This window comes from Pinus tabuliformis, chromosome 4_1, assembly GCF_031772625.1.
Source record: "Pinus tabuliformis cultivar Carrire ecotype Pingquan chromosome 4_1, CPIR1, whole genome shotgun sequence".
In the NCBI taxonomy this organism is placed as follows: Eukaryota; Viridiplantae; Streptophyta; class Pinopsida; order Pinales; family Pinaceae; genus Pinus; species Pinus tabuliformis.
The window spans coordinates 495,648,733-495,670,878 of record NC_142303.1 but is presented as its reverse complement, the minus strand read 5'-3'; positions in this window follow the sequence as shown (position 1 = coordinate 495,670,878).

Below are 22,146 nucleotides of genomic sequence, written 5' to 3'. Positions count from 1 at the left end.
TAATAATAACATTAAATTAATAAATAAGAATTTGACCTGGGTCCTAAGGTCAAAAGTAGTCGTTAGTCAATTTATCATGCTAAGCTGGATCGGTTTCTTCAACTTGTCTTGACGATGAACCACACTAGTTGGTTCGAAACGCGTCGACAAATGGTATTCCATGTGATTTTCGCCGAAAAATCTCTCATAATCTTGCAAAGATGTCAAAAAAGAGAAATAAAGACCATCGGCTCACAAGAACTACTAAGTAAACAGAGATCAGGGACCTCATCCAACTGACCAAAAAATATTGAAAACTCCCTACATATGGCAGTGGAAGATCTAGAGAGGCGGGTCAAATTCCAAGAAGAATACCAAAAAAACATGGTTGGGAGGCATAGATGCAAACCATCATGCAAAAATGAAGAATCGTGAACCAAACATATGTAATGAAAATACCCAAGAAGTGTCTATGCCCCAGGCTTGGAGAGTTGATCTGCCATTGTGTTTTGCTCCCTAAAAATGTAGCGAAAGGACAAAGAGCATAAACTATCCCTCATAGTGTTAATCTGCCCCAATTAGTGACCCAAAGCTGGAACATCAAGAGAGCCGGAACCTAATGCCTAGTTCCAATTCCAGAAATCATTAGCTACTTTTTGACTAAAAGGGTTTGCCTAATTACAAATAAAAGAAATTTAGTGAAAGTTATAATTCCACCTTGATCTAAATTTTATTCATCCGAAAATGAGGCAAATGAAGTGGTATGGAGGGGTTTTATTCGATTTGTGATGGAATAATGTAACTATTTCCAAGGACTTAGTTAATTGATTAAGTTGAGTTGTTTTTTGTTTAGACATTCCTAGATTGATGTGGTCTCTATACATTTCACGGTTGTTAGATCTAGATAGTTTTTAGCTTTTAGTTGTTTCTAAAGAGGTCATTTTCGATGTATTTTATATCATTTCATGAAGTAATGGAACGTATGTGAAAGAGAGTAAGGGCTCAACAATGAATAATTATTTAAATTATTTGGTTGTAGTAACTATGAGAGTGTTCATGTGTTTCATTGTTTTCCCTACCCCATTTCATCAAATTGGTATCAACGCAAGATTGCAACCATCCTTAAGTCAAGTGAAGGGTCTCTGCATGATCTGGCATTTAGTGGAGCATATAGTGAGAGAAGAAGTCATATTTAGGTAAGTCTCTCAATAGAAAGAAGAAGCATGGAAGAATTTAGGCAGGAAACTTGGTTTGCTAGAAATCCAATTCATATAATAGCATTCTCTCTCAATGGCAGAGGGTTTAATAATCCATGGTGTTAATATGGTTAGTAATTGTTCAACTATGAAGGAATACAAAGACATAATGATAAGGAGAAGGTTGAGTAGATAATGGTGATGATGGGGAGAAGGTTGAGTATATCAATTCCATAAGTTGATCCATCATACAATATTCCAAGTCATTTAGTTTGCTATATATTTATGGCAATTAAGGATTTTCTTTTGGGATTTATGATAGTACGTTTAAAATTATTTAACATCACATTTTTAGGATTAAATTAATAAATCTATGAGATCTCTAGCGAGGGTTGATGGATTCTAGCACCAAAGACTTATATTACAAAATCTTTGGTATGAATAGTAAATAATGATGAACATTGTTTAAATTGACATTTCAACTTGATAATCAAGACTGATAGAGTTGGATAATAGAAAATGATAATAAATTAATGGCATCTAGAAACAATCTAAGACAATCTTAAGGACCAATTTTGATGGGTAAAAATATGAAGTGTTTCCAATAAAGATGAAGAACTTTCTTTGCTTTGGGGATTCTTAACATGTAGTTGCAAATGGTTTCACAAAATCAAATGAAGAAACCATACATGCTATGAAAAATACTCAAAATAATTAATTAATTGAAAATAAAAAGAGTGATTAAAAAGTAGTGTGGGTTATTAAGCAAGGATTAGAAGACAATTTTTTTCCAAAAGTCACAACAACAAATTATTCCAAGATATTATTTAATCAGTGACTCCTTCTGAGATTTATTTTTCTTTCTCAGCCTTTCAATTTCTTCAAGTGCACTTACCAACTGTCCTTCTAGGTCCACTTCATTCTCTTCATCATTAAAATTGATAGCTTCAACTTGCAGATTGTCTATGGCCATCAACATGAATTATTTTGGACTTTCATCATGTGTGTCATCATATGAGGGTTGGCTAGCTTCACTTTTAGAGGGGTTGTCTTATTGAACATATAGACCCCTCTTTTTATCCTTCTTTCTATCTTTTTGTACTTTCTTAAACTTTTTTGTTGGATCATAATCTTCTCTCCTCTTTTCAAAACATTTTGAGGCATAGTGACCAACTATCCCATTATTTAAACACTTAAGAGATAACTTATTTCTTCCTCAAAAAATAGGCTTCTCCTTCATTTGATTCACAACATGAGTCATCATGCTATTCCTTAGGCTTCTTATCTACTTTAAAGGTTGATTCTTTTGTTGCAGGGTTGTCACTTGATATTCTCATCTCATAGGCAATGAGGATGCCAAGTAATGGTCTACAGTGAGAATATTCATATTGGTAATTTCTTCGATGGCTAAAACCTTGGGATTAAATCTCTGAGGAAGAGATCTCAACATATTTTGAACTACTACAACTTCATCTAGCTTCTCATTAAGGCCTCTTATGGTGTTGATAACTTTATTAATTCTTAAAAAATATTTTGCAATATCTTCATCATCATGCATACTAAAAGACTAGAATTTCGTTCTAAAACCATGAAGTTTAGCTTTTTTTACCTTATTGTCACCTTCATAGAAGCTACTCATCTTGTCCCAAATAGCTCTAGCAATTGTACAGACCATCACTTTGACAAGTTTTGATTTAGGTCGGCCAACAAGAAGGGCATTCATGGCTTTAGCATTGCATGTGAACTCCTTATTTTGATCTTTATTAATTGTTGCTGGAGGGTTTTGATATTCTTCTTCCACAACATCCCATAAAGCAACTCCAAGCGATTGAATGTAGGTCTTCATCCTTACTTTCCAAAACACATAGTTTGTTCCATTAAACATATGTACCCTATTAGTAAATCTTTGTTCCTAGTTTTCCATGGTCCTTGGTCCTTATTCTAGTTGTTATACTAATATGAAGTAACTTGGCTCTAATACCAATTGTTAGAAACCATAAAAATACAGAGAAGGGGGGTGAATTAGTATTATAGGAATTTTAAAACTTTCTTTCACTTGAAATAATATTCGGATGCCAGGAAATATTTAAACAATTAATACATATGAGCATGACAAGAAATAATATCAGTAACACAAATAACACACAAATTCTTCAAATTGTTCTTCAATTGCTTCACAAGGAAAGCTACAACTTGTTGTTACAAATTTCTCTCTCTAAAACGAGCATGAAGCTACATGATAAATCTCCCTGATTTATCAGCTACAACTTAGTGGATCAACAACCCAAAACATTTATTAGAAGCTACTGGAAGGATCTATAACCCCTGATATGCAAGCTACAACTTCCTTAACATGAATGATTCATTTTTCATCCATTTTCACACTAGAACCATGAATGCCAACTCAAAAATAAGTCAATTTATCGCTAAGAAACTCATCAACACACCTTTAGAAACATTTTATTATTAAACACAAGATCAACATTAATTCACCTATACTCACACCCTACTCAAAAACTTCTCACAGAAAAATCCATCTAACTTGCTCAATCTATAATGCTTATAAAGAAAATTGACTCATAATTTTGGCTTTTTTGCTTTTTAGTTAACTTCCCTTGAATCCTTGAATGAGTCTTTAATTTTTTCCTTTGTCCTATTCATTTTAGTCTTCTCAATATTAATATTAATTTACCAAGCTATAATCCACTGTTTAAAAGTCAAATTGTGAGTTAAATTGCTAAGTCGGGCTATTCAAGCTCTTTTACATGGTATAGCAATGACTTTACCATTAGTTCTAAGTTCATTCGATTAATATTTGTGGCCAAACTACCACATTTCCTGCTAAAACTTTTCCATGTTGTTGATGATCACCTCTAGCCCCTTTTCACTTCTTTTATTTTGAAAACCCTTCTTCATGCTATTGTTTTTCTTATTGCATGGGACCAAGGGCTAATGCTTGGTTCGCGAAACCTTTACCCCGATGCTTTCCTTATGCACCCTTTTAAACCTTCCAGGGTTATGTGAATGGGATGAGTCATCATGTCAGGCCACTTTCCCTCTCTTCTCTTTGGTTGTTTCTACCACCTTGTTATTGTCATGTCTCGATGCATGTATCTCAATGTTTCTTCTCTATGCCAATAATTTACCTTCAGGATCAAGCCTACGGGATGAGTTGTCTTGGTGGGACCTATGTTGTACCTACGCTCAATCAATTTCACACCTATGTTGATCTGTCACTAGCTCCAACCACATCCACTTGACTCCCAGTCAACCCAATGACTCTTATTTTCATTGTTCCAAAACCTTCCAGGGTCGTCCTAGTGGCATGACATCATAATATCAACATCAGGGATACCTGAAACCTCTAGAGTGGAAAAAATGTCGCCCAGAAATGTACCATTTGGGTACTTGAAACCTCAAATTTACATGACACGTGTCGACCCCTGATTGGCCCTGTGTTGACATCATTATCGACCATTCGCATGTTGTCATATCACCTGCCTGTTTCATCCCGACACTTAAGTTCTCTGCAATCTTTTAACTTTCTGGACTCACTTAGTGGGATGAGTTATCATGGGCTCCACCATTCAACCAATAATCTACTTCCATGTGTCCTCTTGTCAGAGGAGAGAGAAAATGGGTCCTGAGACCTTTGTTTTTCATTGAATTCCTTTGTTAACAAAAGCACCTATTTTGACACCCCTTTAGTGTGGTTTGTGAAATTTGGAAGGGATTTTGAGAATGAACCTTTGTTGTCAATCTAATGATCAATAGTTTGGTATAATAGACTATTTCAACACCACCCAACATTTTTAACAATTAACAATGTGGACGTGCCTAGAACAAACTCTAATGCACCATGAGGACACATGGGCCCCTATCTACAGATTGATATGTTGTGTGTTTATTTGTCACTCATCAAAACCATTTGTGGCCCCCCCCCCACCAGGCTTCTTTGTGGTATAGAAGGGAGGAGGTCTCTAATTCATCTCTTCCATTGATCTACTGATCAATAATTTGGGAGAAACTACCCCCACACTTTTGATGATGTGTTAGTGGGGATGCGTGGCACGTGATATGTCACTAAATTTTCCCACCTTTTAACCAAATCCTTTGCTAACTATTTCGTCAACTGCTTCACTAGGTTTGGTCGTTTTCCAAACTTAACTACATCTAAGACCTACTCCAAATATCCTTGAACAACTTTGGCCGTAAATCCTTTGTATTTTTGGAGTTACACTTTGACTGACCACAAATTTTGATCCAAGAGGCCATCTTTAATATTCCACATACCACTATAAAGATCTTTTAGATCTCTCTCCATCTACTTGGGTTCAAACTACTCATGAGGAGAACTACTCCCTTCAAGATCTCTGCACCATTCTCCATTAATGTTTATCTTCATTCTTCATCATGTTCCGAACCCTGAACACCTGTGTCCTCCCTTGACATCTTTGAAATCTTTTGACATTTGATGACATCAATGACATCAAAATTCTAACATCTAATAAGGGTTTGTTTTTAATGAAACCATCAATTATGCTTTTAAATATTGGTTGGGATTTCTAGCCCTTGATTGAGGACCTAGAACAACAATTGAGGATATTATTCAATCAAGGGTCTATGGAGATAATTTTCTACCCTACTTTCCAAAAGGAATGAACCACCTTCATGGATACACCTAGGTGCATAACATGAAAGACAAAATTTCCCTCCTTAATCAACCCAAAATTTTATGAAATTCAATTCCAAATAAGTTCTGCAAATATGGGGCTAGAAAACTCAAAACATACTACTAAAAAATAGATAACACTATATAAAGGGACCAAGTGTACAATGTTGACATGTGACACATATTGCATTTACCATTGTCCTCCTACTCATCTACATTGCTGACATGAGTTCCATTTGAGAAAACCTAAGTAGTCGACATATCACGTAAGTTTTTGAATCTACATAGTCACCTAGAGTTGAAAGGATTTAAAAATATTCAAGTACACCATTGATCAATGGAAATATATTTATAACTTAAAAACATGGAGGATATATATTTATTTTCTTAGTAAACACAAAAATTTATGATATTTAATTAAATCCTTTCTTCAAATACAAGATGACGAATGTTGGCCCATAGAAATTCGCCCTTTAACATCTTTATTTCACTATTTTTTGGTCCCTTTTCACTTGCCTATGATCCTATATAAGTTTATTTTAATGTTTATGTGTGATATTTAGAACAAAAGTGTTTTTCATTGCATTTCCTTAATATTTCATGTGAAATATCACTAAATATTAGATAAATAACATATTTTTCATTTATCTTTGAAAAATAAATTAGTTTGTTGATTGGTACAAAACTAGTTGTCACTTTCTACTACTCCTATAATAGAAAATAGATGAAGTGGTACTTGAGATTTTTTATATGAGGCATCATTATGTAAACATAATGTTGTTCTCAAAATATCCCAACAATGCATATTGTACTTTTTAAGAAATCGCCATTTTATTTATTTCTATAACACAAAATGCTTGCACACCTTTGCTACAACATAGAATCCATGTTGCGCCATCAGATCCTTGAACACATTTGTTATAACAATGCACCTTTGTTGCATCTCTATCATGCTACTACATTGATGTTTTTACACCATTGTTACCACACTAATGTTGCTATATCATCATTGCTATATTGATGCTTCTACACCATTGGTGCTTGTTAAAATTGGAAACTAGGGCCAAATTCCACCTTAGGACAACTCATATAATGGAAATTATTATTGCATTGGATCGCTCTTTTAGAGAGGTCCAATTTTTATATAAAGATCATCTCATTCTGACAAGCATAAATGGAATTTTGAATTTATTCTTTCTCATGCACAAATTGTCAAGGTCAGTGTCAGTGAAATGTAGGCTCATGAAGTGCAATATATGTGTCTACTCACCCTTAACAAACTGCATAAATAGAAGTGACCTCTCTCTCATTTGTACATCACTCATCTCATCTCATATCTCTCTCCCTCCTCTCTTGATTGCTTGCTACATCTTGGAGTCTTACCTACTTCACATGTGTGAAAGGAGGATGGATTTCAGGACTGTTTTGGAGGCTGAAAATTTCAAGAAATAGGACACATTGACCAGCATTAACTTGGGTGAATTTGAAATGCATTTACTTTGTTCTTGTGAGAATAATTATGAATTTTGAAGGTCGCATTGATTGGCATGATTTTCAAGGTGATTGGGATAGTTTGACTGGTTTGACTTTAGGGTTGACTTTAGCCTTTGACTACAAAAATTACAACAACGTTTGACTAGGTTGACCGAATTGTTCTTGGGCTAACTTTGACCCTCTTGGACGGATCAATTCTTCTGCTGCTATTGACCAAGCTTCTTGGTGGACATTTTGGAGTTTCTTTGACAACCGTTGACCTTTTTCTTTGGGCTGCTATTGCCTATTGTGGACTGTTGATTTGTCAGGATGGTTTTTGTGCAAGTTAATTTGATATTTGTACTCTCTCCCTCTCCCTTTGTTGAACTATTGAAGAATAAGAAGAAGATTTGATTAAATGGTTTCCCCACATTGTGGTTTTTCACTGACATCCACCATATCTTGTGTCCTCTTATCTTGGCTTGTCTTTTGCAGGTGTTTTTATGCTCTATCTATATTTACTATCAATTGTTGAAGTTAATATGATTTCTACTGAATAAAACTGGAAATTGTCATTGGGATAATAAGGAACATTGAAGTAAATTGTGCTAAAGCATAGAACATACTATTCTTATATAAAATTAATATTGGAGCTCAGATGAAGACAAATACCAAGAAAGAGAGGAAAATAAATCACTAAGAGAAGTTGTTGAACAAGGACTTGGAACTAGTCCCAATCATGACTACATCTTTCTTCAAATCTGAGGACAAGATTAAGGAAAACTTTGACTATCATGCATGGAAGATGAATATAAATTTGACATTGGAAGAAAATCATGCCATGGACTATGTCAAAGGAAGAATAATAGAGCCTCCTTCAAATGCATCCGCAACTGCACAAACAAAGTAAAAGAAAGGCGAGGTTAAAGATAAGAAGATTATTGTTGATTCTATTCACAAGCCTTTGGTTGCCTATATTTCTGATTTAGAAACATCTAAGGAGATGTATGACAAGTTAGTTTGGATGTTCATAGTAAATAATTCAAATCAAGTTCTCTTTCTGAAGAACAAGTTGAAAGACATCAAGTTGGATAGAGGAGAATCCATCCAATCCTACTTCATGAGGATTACCGAGATCAAGAATTATCTCCTATCTATTAGAGAAGCCATTATTGATAGTGAGATTACACTTACCGCACTTGGGGGCCTTACAAGAGAATGGGATTTGTTCAACACTACCATCCTCAACAATGACAAGATTATTGGATTTGATGAATTATTGGCTAGATGCAAATAAGAAGAAATAAGGATGATGGAAAGAGAAAAGCCCTCAAATGGAAACAATCCTACTACCTTTCCCACTCATTCTAAGAGGAGGAACAATCTTGGTCCAAGGAATGAAGGATAAGGGTTGAAGACATGATTCAAAGAAGGAAAAAAAGGAAGATTCTTAAATTGTAACAGGTTTGGACACTTCGCTAGAGAGTGTCCTCATAAGCAGGATACTCTAAAAGATGATGATCATAGTAACAACAACTACGAAGGAAATGGAAATCAAAGCAACAAGTTCAATAACAAAGGAAATAGGAATGATATGACTACTCGAAGTGGAAATGGTCATCCTCCCAAGAAATTTAGAAAATCTAGTTATGAAGAAGTTAATGTTGTAAATCAAAAGTAATTTTATCTCATTTCTGCCCTCACCACAACCTCTCCTTTGGATACATTGAATCATTGCTTGATTGATAGTGGTGCCTAATGGCACTTCACTGGGTACAAGGTGACCCTCTCAAACTTGGTTGAAAAGAAGACGAATACAGAGATTATACTTGGGATAATGCCATGTATCCCATTAAAGGAATTGGATTTTTTACTCTTCACTTAAATCAAGGTCAAACTCTTCATTTACAAAACCTTAGTTTCTATTTTTGTGAGGGAAGATAAATATTTTAAGGTGACATTCATTGATGGGAAGGTTCATGTTTGAGCAACAACTTGTGATAATTCACTTCAATGTCAATTATGGCATTGAATATTTTCCCACCTTCATTTCAAATCCTTACCTGATGTAAGGAAGATGGTCACAGGTATGCCTGAATTTAACTTAAATCATGAAGGTGTTTGTCAGGGATGTGAAGCTCGAAAGCATACAAGGGGACCATTCCCCTCAAGTGAAAATCAAACCACCAATATTCTTCAATTGGTCCATTCTAATCTAGCAGGTATGTTTCCCATGACATCTTTGGGGGGATATTTTTATTATGCTATTTCTGTGGATGACTTCTCTTGCAAAAAATGGATCGATTTCTTAAATAAGAAGGATGAAGTGTTCAAATGCCTCCTCTCTTTCAAAGCCTTGGTCAAGAATAAAACAGGGAAGAAGATCAAAATATTCAGGACTGATAATGGTAGCAAATCTGAGTTAAAGAATTCAAAGGCTATTGCAGATAAGCTAACATTGAGAGGGAGACCACTACCTCATACACTCCTGAAAAAATGGTTCTTTCAAAAGGAAGAATTGTACTATCATAGAATCCATCCATGCCATTCTTCATGACCAAGGACTACCAAAGTTCTTCCCGGGAGAAGCTGCCAACACTATTATGTATGTCGAAAACTGATGCCCATATAAAAATTTGGAATTCAACACACCCAAAGATACTTTCACCGGTAAGAAACCTGATGTTTCTCATTTTAGAATTTTTGGTTGTCCCATATATTTCCACGTGCTGAAAGAGAAAAGAAAGAAGTTAGATGCATCTAGGAAGAAAGGAACGTTTGTGGGCTACAGTGAAACTTCAAAGGCATATAGAATCTATGTTCCTAGTGAAAGGGAAGTGAAATTAAGTCATGATGTCACTTTTGATGAAGATTTTTCTCTTAGAAAGATCTAAGATCTTCTTATCCCTATGAAGGACAATGATGATGTTGATGGTGAAAGGTAGGATGGATCTTTGTCTGATGAGCCAATGCCCAATGTGGAAGTTCAGATGGATCCCATTGATCCACCTCCTAGTGAGCCCTCTACTTCATGAAAAATACCTTTGTTGCTCGAAGATACTCGTGAAGATACTGAGAAACATATTACATTGAGGGGGACATTTCGTGAAAGAAGGAAGCAAAATAGGTAACAAAGGTACTTAGCTGCCATGAGTACCATTATACAATTTGAGCCTTGTACATTTGAAGAAGCCATGAAGCAACAAGTTTGGAAGAATGTGATTAACGAGGATTATGATTTGATCATGAAGAATGATTTCTAGGATGTGGTTCTTGGACCTAAGGACAAGTATGTGGTCACTTGTAAATAGCTCTACAAGATCAAACGTGGAGTTGATGGGAGTGCTGAAACGTTCAAGGCCAAATTTGTTGCTTGAGGATTCTCTCAAAATGGAGTAGACTACAATGAGATATTTGCACCAATTTCCTGATATACCACCATCCGTTCGATTATAGCACTTGTTGCCTAACAAAGATGGAGCCTACACTAGATGGATGTCAAAGTTTCCTTCTTGCATGGTTTGCTTAAGGAGGAATTACATGTGGAACAACTCAAGGGCTTCGAGGTTCAAGATCATGAGACACATGTATGCAAGTTGAAGAAAGCCCTTTATGGGTTGAAGTAAGCCCCTAGGGATTGGTATGAGACGATCGATAGTTATCTTATGAAGCTGGGATTCATAAGGAGTGATTTTGACCTAAACCTATACTTCAAGGTTGAAAAGGACATACCTCACATTCTGTTCCTTTATGTGGATGATCTTTTTTTAATAGGTGATGACCCTATCATTCATCAATACAAGAGGGAGTTGGCTTTCGTGTTTGATATGAAGGACCTAGGACTAATGCATTACTTCTAGGGTTGGAGGTCTGGCAAAATCTAAGAGAAATTTTCCTTTCTCAACGAAAATGTATTGTGAAGCTATTTAGGAGATGTGGGATGGTGGACTGCTAGTTCGTGACTACTCTAATGGAACTCGAATTTAACAAACTATGTGGAAGTATTGTTGGGCCTAGATTAGTGAACCCTTCCGAGTATTGTCAACTTGTTGGGGCCCTAATGTTCTTGGTCAGCTCTCGTCCTAACATATGCTTTTTTGTGAACACATTGAATTAGTTTATGGTCGAGCCTCATCCCATTGATTGGATTGCTGCTAAGAATCTCTTGAGATATCTCTGGGGCACAATCCACTATGGACTGAGATACACTACTGGAAATTTGAGGCTACATGGATATTCATATGCTAACTGGGAGGGCAGTGTGGTGGATCGTAAGAGCACATCTAGGTGTTTCTTCTCTTTGGTGTATGCTTCAACATCTTGGATGAGATGGAAGCAGAAATCGGTTGCACTAAGCACCACTGTAGTCAAATACATTGCTGCGAGAATGGCATGTTATGAAGCAGCTTGGCTGAGGAAGATCTCCAGTGAGTTATTTGAGAATGTGTTGGATACCACTGTGATATTCTGCAACAAGCAAAGTGAGATTCACCTATTAGAGAATATTGTGTTCCACGACTTCTCCAATCAGGTACCACATTATCTGGGATATGGTACAACGCGTAGCAATAAGGTTACAACACATGGGGTCAGATGAGTAGGTCACAGACATTCTCAAGAAGCCTTTGGGAACGTCAAATTCTTAAACTTCTGAGAGAGACTTGGATTCGTGGAACGACCCTCCTATGAGTGTCATGTATGAGTTGGACACAGAGCTGTGGGAGCTCCTGGGGGCTTGGGGTACGTCTTGGAGCTATGAGTGATAATAGGGTGAGTGGTTCACCTTCCCCTAGTGGTGCACTAGACATAGGGTGAGTGGTTCACCTTCCCCTGTGATACCCCAGTATGTTTGACATGCGTGTAGGGTGAGTGGTTCACCTTCCTCTACCTAGACACATGCATGTAGGGTGAGTGGTTCACCTTCCCCTATGACTAACATATGCATAGGATGAGTTTTTCACGTTCTCCTATTGATTCTCTGGCACACATCCTACCCATGGAGTATGGGATTCATGGGAGGTACCTCTCTTCTGGCTAATGACTTGGGAAAACATGTTTAGGGACCATAACGATAATGATGGATGCATAATGTACTACCGTGCTCCCTATGACTAGGATGCATGGTGTTCAACAAATTGATCTGGGATCAAGGATTGACTTTTGTCATTGGAGAGTGGTATGATCTTATGACTCACTCTCGATCACTTATTCATTATTACTTCTTGGTTCAACATAGCAGAGCATAGCAGAGTAGGGTAGAGATAACAAGGATGGTACATGATGAAAGGTTGGCATGATGATCACATATGGATTAACAGGTGGAATTATCCCTAGTTGAGAGGTACTGTAAAAATTGGCAACTAGGGAAAAATTCCACCTTAGGACAACTCATATGATTGATATGATTATTGCATTGGATTCCTCTTTTCGAGAGGTCCAATTTTCATATAAATTTCATCTCATTATGATAAGCAGACATGGAATTTTGAATTTATTCTTTCTCATGCACAAATTGTCAAGGTCGGCCTCAGTGAAATGTAGGCTCATGAAGCTCAATATATGTGTCCCCTCCCCCTCAACAATGTGTATAAATAGAAGTGACCTCCCTCTCATTTGGACCTCACTCATTTGATCTCATATCTCTCTCTCTCTCCTCTCTTGATTGGTTTGTACAACTTGGAGGCTTCCCCACTTCACAGATGTGAAAGGAGGACCAATTTAAGCACTGTTTTGGAGGTTGAAATTTTCATAAAATAGGACAACATTGACTAGCATAAACTTGGATGAATTTGACTTGCGTTGACTGCAATCTTAGGGGAAGATTTATGATTTTTGAAGGCCACATTGATTGTCATGGGTTTCGAGGAGATTGGGATAGTTTGAATGGTTTAACTTCAGTGTTGATGTTAGCCTTTGATTGCAAAAATTACAACATTGTTTGACTTGGTTGATCGAACTGTTCTTGGGCTGACTTTGACCCTCTTAGAAGGCCAAATTATTTTGTTGTTGACCAAGCTGCTTGGAGGACATTTTGGAGTTGCTTCAACCACTGTTGAATTTATAGTTAGGGCTGCTATTGACTGCTGATTTGTCAGGATTTTTTTTGGGCAAGTTATTTTGATATTTGTACTCTCTCTCTCTGTGCTAAACTATTGAAGAATAATAAGAAGATTTGATCAAAGGGTTTCCCCACATTGGGTTCTGTCCCTCGCATCTGCCATATCTTGTGTCCTCTTGCCTTGGCTTTCCTTTTGCGCATGTTCTTATGTTCTATCTGTATTTACTGTCAATGTGTTTATGTTAATGTGATTGCAACTGAATATAATTGGAAATTGACATTGGGCTAATAAGGAACATCAAAGTGAATTGTTCTAAAGAACAGAAAATACTATTGTTATCTAAAATAAAAAATGCTACATTGTTACTGTTGCGCCATTGCTACTACATCGAAGTTATTCTCCAATGCTACTAGACTAATCCTAGTTAACATTACCGCTGCTATTTCATAGAGAATTATGTAATTCCACAAAAATTAATCCATAACCACCACAAAAATTAATCCATAACCACCAAGATATGCCATGGATTTGGAATATCATTTACCATCTTCAATGTAGAAATATTTGTGAAATTCTCGTGAAAGATTGGTTTTAGTTGTTAAAAATTTTAGAATTCTTAGATATGATTACCTTGAATTATTAACAAAAATTTTAGAATTATGTACGAGTCTATACTAACATGACAAACTTGTACATCTCCATTTATTATTTACTAATTATTAGCGAACCCCGTGATAAACACGTGGTTCTACATTTATTCTTTTTTATTTTAGCTTCAAATAAATTTGTGTATAAGTGAGAGTTACGCTATTCTATGGACGGGACTCTTGGAGCACAAGTCCAAATTATACGGAAAAAAACATATTTTATGAGTTAGATCGTGGTATATTTATTTCTATAATATGTTATTAGAATCAATTTATATAGTAGTAATTCAATTTATATTATAGATAAATTTATTTAATTAATTTATGTTATACGACAAATTATTTAATTAAATTATATTGTAGATATTGTGTTCATATAAATTAGTATAAACTTTATTCTACGGGCATAGAGCTCACTCAATACAATAGAGTATTGTGTTATTTACGTAATTTTATTTATTTTCCTATTGTGTAATTTAATTTATTATTCATATGAGGTTTTATTTATTAATTTATTTAATTGTTTATTCACGTAAGATTTTATTTATTTATTTCTAATTTCTAGTTAGTGTAATTGTATTTTAAAATGAGTTTGCATTCCTTTAATGTTTTAATAAATCTGTTTAGTGAAATAATTATGATTATTGTTATGAGTAAAAATTAACTTTTGATTTCCAAAACTTAGTTAATCTTCTTTCTCGCAGATAGTTAATCAGTACCTTTTCAATAGGTATGATATTCCTTTCTAATGAGTAGATAATTAATTTCCTTTCAGCAAATCATGATTTCCTTTTAGCAAATTGTGATTTCCTTTAAATAAAGTGTAATTTCCTTTTAGAAATTTTTATAGTACAATACAAGCCCTACGTATGGTTGTAAGCACGGGTCGGAACAAGTAGGGGTCGGAACAAGCTGTCCAATATTTAGTAGATTTCATTTTCACAAGAGTAATTTACTTTCCACAGCTGGTAAAAGATTGCAAAAGCTTATGAATTGTCTATACTCTTTTCGTAAATGTAAATATTAAAATCTACACCACAAAGGAAACTAGTGGAAATATAAAGTGCAACAAGACTTTTGCATACATTCGAGTAAATAATTGATCGTTGAAACTATATCTTAGCTTTGGTTAAAATTAGTATAGTTTATAGTAGTACGCATTTAGTATTTTTAGAGAACATGTTATAAATATAATATCATTTAGATGCATTGAGTGAGATGCTAAATAATTTTATTTTTTTTGTAGTGTAGTAGGAACCATTCATAGTATTAATCTCTCTTTCGTAGGAAGCTTGGGCAGAGAAATAAATTATTGGCGAATAAATATTATAGTAGAGAAGGATTTAAGGGGAGGTTAAAGTCTTTAGGTTTCAGTCTAGATTGACTATCAAGGTATGTGATGCATTTTTAATTTGGTAGTTGTTGTACATGAAACTATTAGATGAGATGTTATTTTCCATCGATTATTTTTTTATTTCTCGAATCTCATGTAATTCTTCTTTCACATTCTACACTCTCTCTCCTCCACCTGTTGGGAATCATGATTTTCGTTAGACCAAAACCTGTAGGTATTAGTTAACGATCGCATCACTAGAGATAAGGATCCATGAGAGGTGGTTAGACCATGTCACAAAACACACGGGGAGCATTGGTTTATCCAATGTCCAACAATCCTCTCCCCCCAATGTGAACCAAGTGTGTATCAAACTCATGACCTGCACTCTCATACCGCTTGTCGGGAATCAATATTACTGTTAGACGAAAACCCACAGGTGTTATTAAACGATCGCATCGCCGTAGATAAGGATCCATGAGAGGTAGTTAGTCCATGTCATGAAACATATGAGGAGCGTTGGTTTATCCAATGTCCAACACTTCCCTCACTTGTTCTTTTCCTATCCACTAGCCCATGGTTCTTTTCTATTTTTGCGAAACTATGCACTAAATAAATGAATCAATGTTTAAGGAATTAGAAGTTGGAAATAATATATAATGATTCTTAAGTATTCTTCATAAAGTGTGGCTACATGCTTAATCTTCCCTATTTATTTATTGGTGAAATAATATTGCACTATGAGTCCTTAATGGGAAGTGCCTAAAATAATGTAGAATTGATGTTGGCACATCTAGTATCTACACTATTATGCTAGAAAATTTGCGAGCACCATGGTCGGGCACCTAGGTATCTCGGTAGATGGGAATGTGTGCATAGGATGACCAATGGTTTAGTCTTTACATCTGGTAGATGTTTGTCCATAGGTTTCCAATCAACTTTTACTAGTGTTTGTCCCAAAGGTATGGTTGGTTCCCCACTAGTATGTTGTTTTAAAATCACAGTTTTACCAGTGAATGGAGAAGTACCATCATTTGATAAATCTAATGAAAGTTTTTTTGCATATAATTACATGTTTCATCTCTTGCAATTTTTTCATTGTCACTGACTATTACTTTATAAAAATTGTATGATTGACATTGATACATCTCATATCCAAACATTTCTCCTAAAGAACTAGTGAGCACAGTGCTTGGGTATCTGAATATCTCAATAGAATGGAATGTGTCCAGAGAATGACCAATTGTTTAATATTTACAGTAATGTTGATGTTTGTTTGGAGAAAAATACATTCCTAGTCAACCTATACCCGTGTTTGGCCTAAAGGTAAAGTTGGTTCCAAGTTGATGTATTTCTCCAAATCACTATCTTACAAGTCAGAAAAATGAGAATCATAATTTAATGGATTTAATAAATTCTCTCCTCTAAAACAAACTCTATAATTACATGAAAAATTAAGCCAATCATTTTTCTACAACCTTTTTTCTTTCAAATTCCCCAAAAAATTTAGTTTGAAAGCATATTTGGCACCTCAAATCATCACATTATTATTTAAAGTAATGGTACACTTCATGGAATCCCATTATGGTTATGTCAAGATCCCATTGAGACTCTACCACATTTTGAGCTGAAATATTTGATTTTTCTTTCATTCTTGATTTTCCTATTTTTTTTTCATTTTTCTCCATGCCTTGTCAAGGTGATATTTCTCGATCTAAGCTTTGGATTCTTCAAATTTTTGGTATGTGGATACCTTATATTTAAAATCATATGACTACAATTTTTTTTTTGCTGATCTAGATTATAATTTGGGATGTGTATCATGTTGATCAAGTTTTCGTAGCATATTGATATGATAAATTTACTAAAACACAGTTGCAATAGTCTTGTATTGAGAGACCATATGGAAATAATTTTAAAACATGTTTTTATATAAAACAACCCTTGCCAAACTAGTTTATAATACAATTCGAATTTGACAGTTTGTATATGGAACAAGAAATTCAGGAATAGAGTTGGGACAATCAACTTTTACTTGATAAAAGGGTTGAACTTTTCAAAGAAATTGTTATAGTATATTCTCTTATGAATCTAGTTAACAACAAAATTTGAATAACCTTATTTACATTTCCTATAAGAAACTTATTCCTAAATTATTAACTATCTATCCAAAATTTGCATTGTTTATAGTATGTATCGTAGTATGTTCACTAGCACATTTGTCCCATAATATTTTTTTTCAAAACCTTTTTCTATTGGATATACCTAAATGAATATAATTTGCATCTCTAACTGTAATCACATATATCTATTATCAAACAAAATTGTTACACCCAAAATATTGATTGTTGGTATAGGTTATAGACCAAAAATAATTTTTTTCATGCAGTCTACTTAAAAATATGTTTGGAATATAATCTCATGGATATATATATATATATATATATATATATATATATATATATCCCTATGAACCTACTTTATCTTCACTTTGGAATGACTTCATTAAGACATTAGACAAATAAGTTATCAATTGAACATTGTTTGGTAGTGTAAGATGGCCATCACTCAACAAATAACAAATGATTTCATTTTCCACAATGCAGGATTCTGTGATTCATGATTTATACAAACTCTCTTCCCAATAAATCACATAGAAGTTTTAAGGTCGACATGTTTCAAACAAATTACTATTGTTCATGATTATGAAAAGGATGAAAATATGATCAACTGAATGAATAAATATAGTAGAGATGCAACGATTAACTTGTAATTGATAGGAAAATAAAAAATAAAATATTAAAAAACATAAAAAAAATAGAAAAGTCATAAAACACATAAAAGACAAATATTGAAATAAAATAAACATGAAAGGTATAGAAATATTAAAGAATGCATATTTTTTTAATTAAAATCAAACAAGAAAAATGCTAAAAAAATTAAGAAGAATACAAATTAGAGACTAATGAAAATAACAATAAATAAGAAAATTGGAAACTAACGAAAACATCTTTAAACAAAACCAACAATAATGGCATAAAAATAGAAAATATAAATTTATAAAATAATAATAAAACATAACTTTTCTTTGATATTTGGAATCACTTCAACCATACATCAGATGACAAAGTTATCAATTGAATATTTTTAGGTAGAATAAGTTGGTCATCGCTCCTTAAGGTTGGAAATTTATCTTAATTCTTAGAAAACTTATAAATTTGTACTTGTTGCAAATCTCATAAGCTTTGGCGTGGAAAGGAAATAAAATAGGAAAAGTGTTATTGAAACATTTCATAGAAAAACAAAATTTGAGATAAAAGGGCTACAAAGATAATTTCCAATCAGTTAATGAGATGGCTTCTAGATTTTATCTCAGAAAACCATGGAGGTTTCATGCAACAACAACAAATATTGGACAACATCATCCTGGTTTAGGAGGAAATTCACTCGAGTAAAGAAGTCGGAGAAAGAGGTATGGTGATTATGATAGATATGGTTGATTCCTTTGATAGGGTATAACACTCCTTCCTTTTATTAACGATGGAGAAATTATGCTTCTGTAAAGAGCTCATTCAATGGATTAAATCAAGCATAGGTTTCCCCTGGATGGCCCAATTAATAAATGGTCCCCCATCTACCTTCTTCAAGGAATCAAGGGGCCTCTGGAAGGGTTTCTCATTATTCCCACTTTTGTACATTGTTATGGATGAAATTTTAAGCTAAAAACTTGAGATAGTAAGACAAGAAAGTAAGTTGTTGAGACTGAGTATAGATCGTAATGTAAAGTAGGAAAATCACTCTCAATTCGATGACTACACTCTCCTTTTAGGAGGTGCCTCAAGGTTCATTTCCCTGAGATTCTGAAAAAATTTAGACTCCTATCTCCTTCTCTCATGAGGATCAATGAATAAAGGAAAATTTCAAATATTACGATGGAATTATAAAGCTTCATCTCTTTGTGAGATAGCTAGAATATTTGAATTCCTAGTCAATCCAAATTGGAGAGATTTTGAATATTTAGGTATTCCTATACACTGGGATCATCCAACTTTGAAGATTGGGAGGACATCTCGTAGAAAATGAAAAATTGTATCCAATATTTGGAAAAAAATGGTTAACAACAACGAGCAAGGTGATTTTGATCAAATCTATTCTCTCATCTCTTCTCATTTACTTGAGTTCGAGACTTATGTCCCTTAAAGGAATCCTTAATCAATTAAGTGGTATGATGAGAAAAATTTTATGGCAAGGTGGAAAAAATAATTAGCATCTCTTTCATATTTTCAATTGGAAAATGGATCGATTGCCCAAAGAAAAAGGTAGTTTGGAAATTAAATATCTAGAGATTATAAGCATAACATTGCATACTAAAATTATATGGAGATTAATCACAAAATCCAAAGAGATGCGGAAACGAGAATTTATTAGGAAATATTTCCATAAGAATAGAATTTTCAGATCTGAGCAGGAATATTGACTAGATCAAGGTTCAAAAATCTGGAAATTATGTAAAGAAATTGCTTTCCTTATCACTGACCATCGTGGGTGGAAAATAGGAAATAAGGCTCAAATTCATATGTGGGAATACCGTCGTCAAACAACAGAACTGCTGAAACAAATGAGGAAATTGGGGCATTGACATAGTCTATGGAAGACAAAGGTATCAAAACAATCACAAATATTTTCATTTGGGGCAATTAGGGTCGATGGACTAGATGAAAAAATGACAACATCCTTAAAAACCTCTAGCAATAGTGGGATGAATTGCTTAAGTCCCTTTAGGGCTCCACCCCAATTTTAACCACAGGACTGGATTGGAAAATATAGTAGTCCATTAAGAATGGTAATTTCTTAGTAAAAGAAGGATACAACCTCCTAGCCCGCAACCACTTTCTGAGCTCCCACAATCAAATTTGTCGTGCCATATGGAACTCTGATGGAATTCCTAAAATCAATTTATTTTGTTGGGTATTGGTTCAAGGAAAAATTATAATAGTAGAGAATCTTATGAAACAAAACATTCATGGGCCATCTGGGTGTGTATTATGCCAAGAAGAGGAGGAAGATATCCCTCACTTCCTCTGGTAATGTCACTTCTTAGTGGAAGTTTGGAAACTAGCTCTAGCTCCTGTTCTTGAGGTGGCATCCATTCTGGTTTCATTGGAAGAAATGTTCGTCAATTGGATATTGAAAATTCCCTAGAAAAGAAATACCAACTCAGTAGCAACAAATTGTTGTAAATATTTGAAAGAGTACCTATGTTGGGAAATTTGGATCGTGTGTAACTAATCCATCTTCAAGGATTAATGGCTAAGTGTAGCCTTTATGACCTCAAAAGCAACAACAATGTTATTTGAGAAAATTTAAGCTAGAGGTTTTGGTAAAAAATAATTGGAAGCCATCTCTCCATCTGAAAAAGAATGGTTGAAAGCGGAGTGAAGGCCAAATCATGTTGGTAGCCCCAGATGCAAAGGATTAGGAATGGAATCTTATTCAATAAAGATGAAAATCAAGGATTTTTGCTTATGGAAAAAAGTTTTGGGCAGTTCTCATTATATTTTGATGGTGGTTTTAAAGAAAACCCTAAGGAGGTTGGAGTGGGAGGGGTTGTCTTTTTCCTCAAAGAAGAAAAAGAGCCTCAATTCACATGGGTCTTAGGTGTTGCTACAAACAACCAAGCCAAGTATCTTGCTTTGTGGCATGGCTTGGATCTATTTCTCTCTAGGGGTATTTGACATCTTTCCATCTTTGGAGATTGTAATATTATCATCCATCAAGTGATGAAATGCAAAAAGAACAAGGAGTAGTTCCTTCCTCTAATACTTCATAGAATAAAGTTATTGGTGGAAAAATTTTGTTTGATAGAATTTTATCATATAAGGAGAAACCTTAATGAGGTTGCAGACTCCCTGGCCAATCAAGGTGCACAGAGATTGCAAGGAGAAATAAAGATTTATAACAAAGTTATATCTTCCAAATCCATACCTTAAAAAATGACTAGCCATGACAAGTTGGTGATGATGTCGAGGCAAGCCAAACATGGTACAAGGTTTCATTTCAGTGCATTTAATTCCATATCTCTTAAACTTGCATAGATTCTCAATGAGTTTGAGCAAAGACCTAGGGAGGACATGGAGACTCGTGCCATTTTCTCCAGGTGGGAATAATTGGTCATTCCAAAAAGGACACAAGGCATGTGGATTAAAATGGACAAGGTAATTAGAGTAGGTTGTACGCGTGAACCTTCATTATGAGAATTGAACCTTCAAAGTGCCAGAGATAATCTTATCGATTTCTGGAGGATCCATCTAATTCTCATCATGCTTACTGCAATTAGTGTTTTACAAATATATGTCACCATTAATGAGGAAAGGAATGAATTTGACAAAGATTCATATAGTGAGTTGGTATACATAGGAAGTTCAAGATTTCCAAATGTTGGTGATAGTGAATTACAGAGCTACATTATCCATATTGTCCTTTGTCTCTATTGTTGTCTTAACATGATGAATATATGCTTGAGAGGCAGTGAGAGGATTTTTGTGTTTCCCTTGTAAGAATGGAAAAATTGCTTGATTTCATCATTTCCCTAATTTTGCCTCATGTGGAGATGTTCTCAGTAGGAGTTAAGGCTCAAAATAATTTGATGGCTCATCGGATGGGTTTAATAGAAGTTAAACTTGAACAACTCCAGTTGACCATGGATACAAAGGAATTCCTTATGGAAAATATGTGGTGGGCAGAGGATAGAGGTGCAAACAACATGGTTCTCCTGAACGTTAGTGAG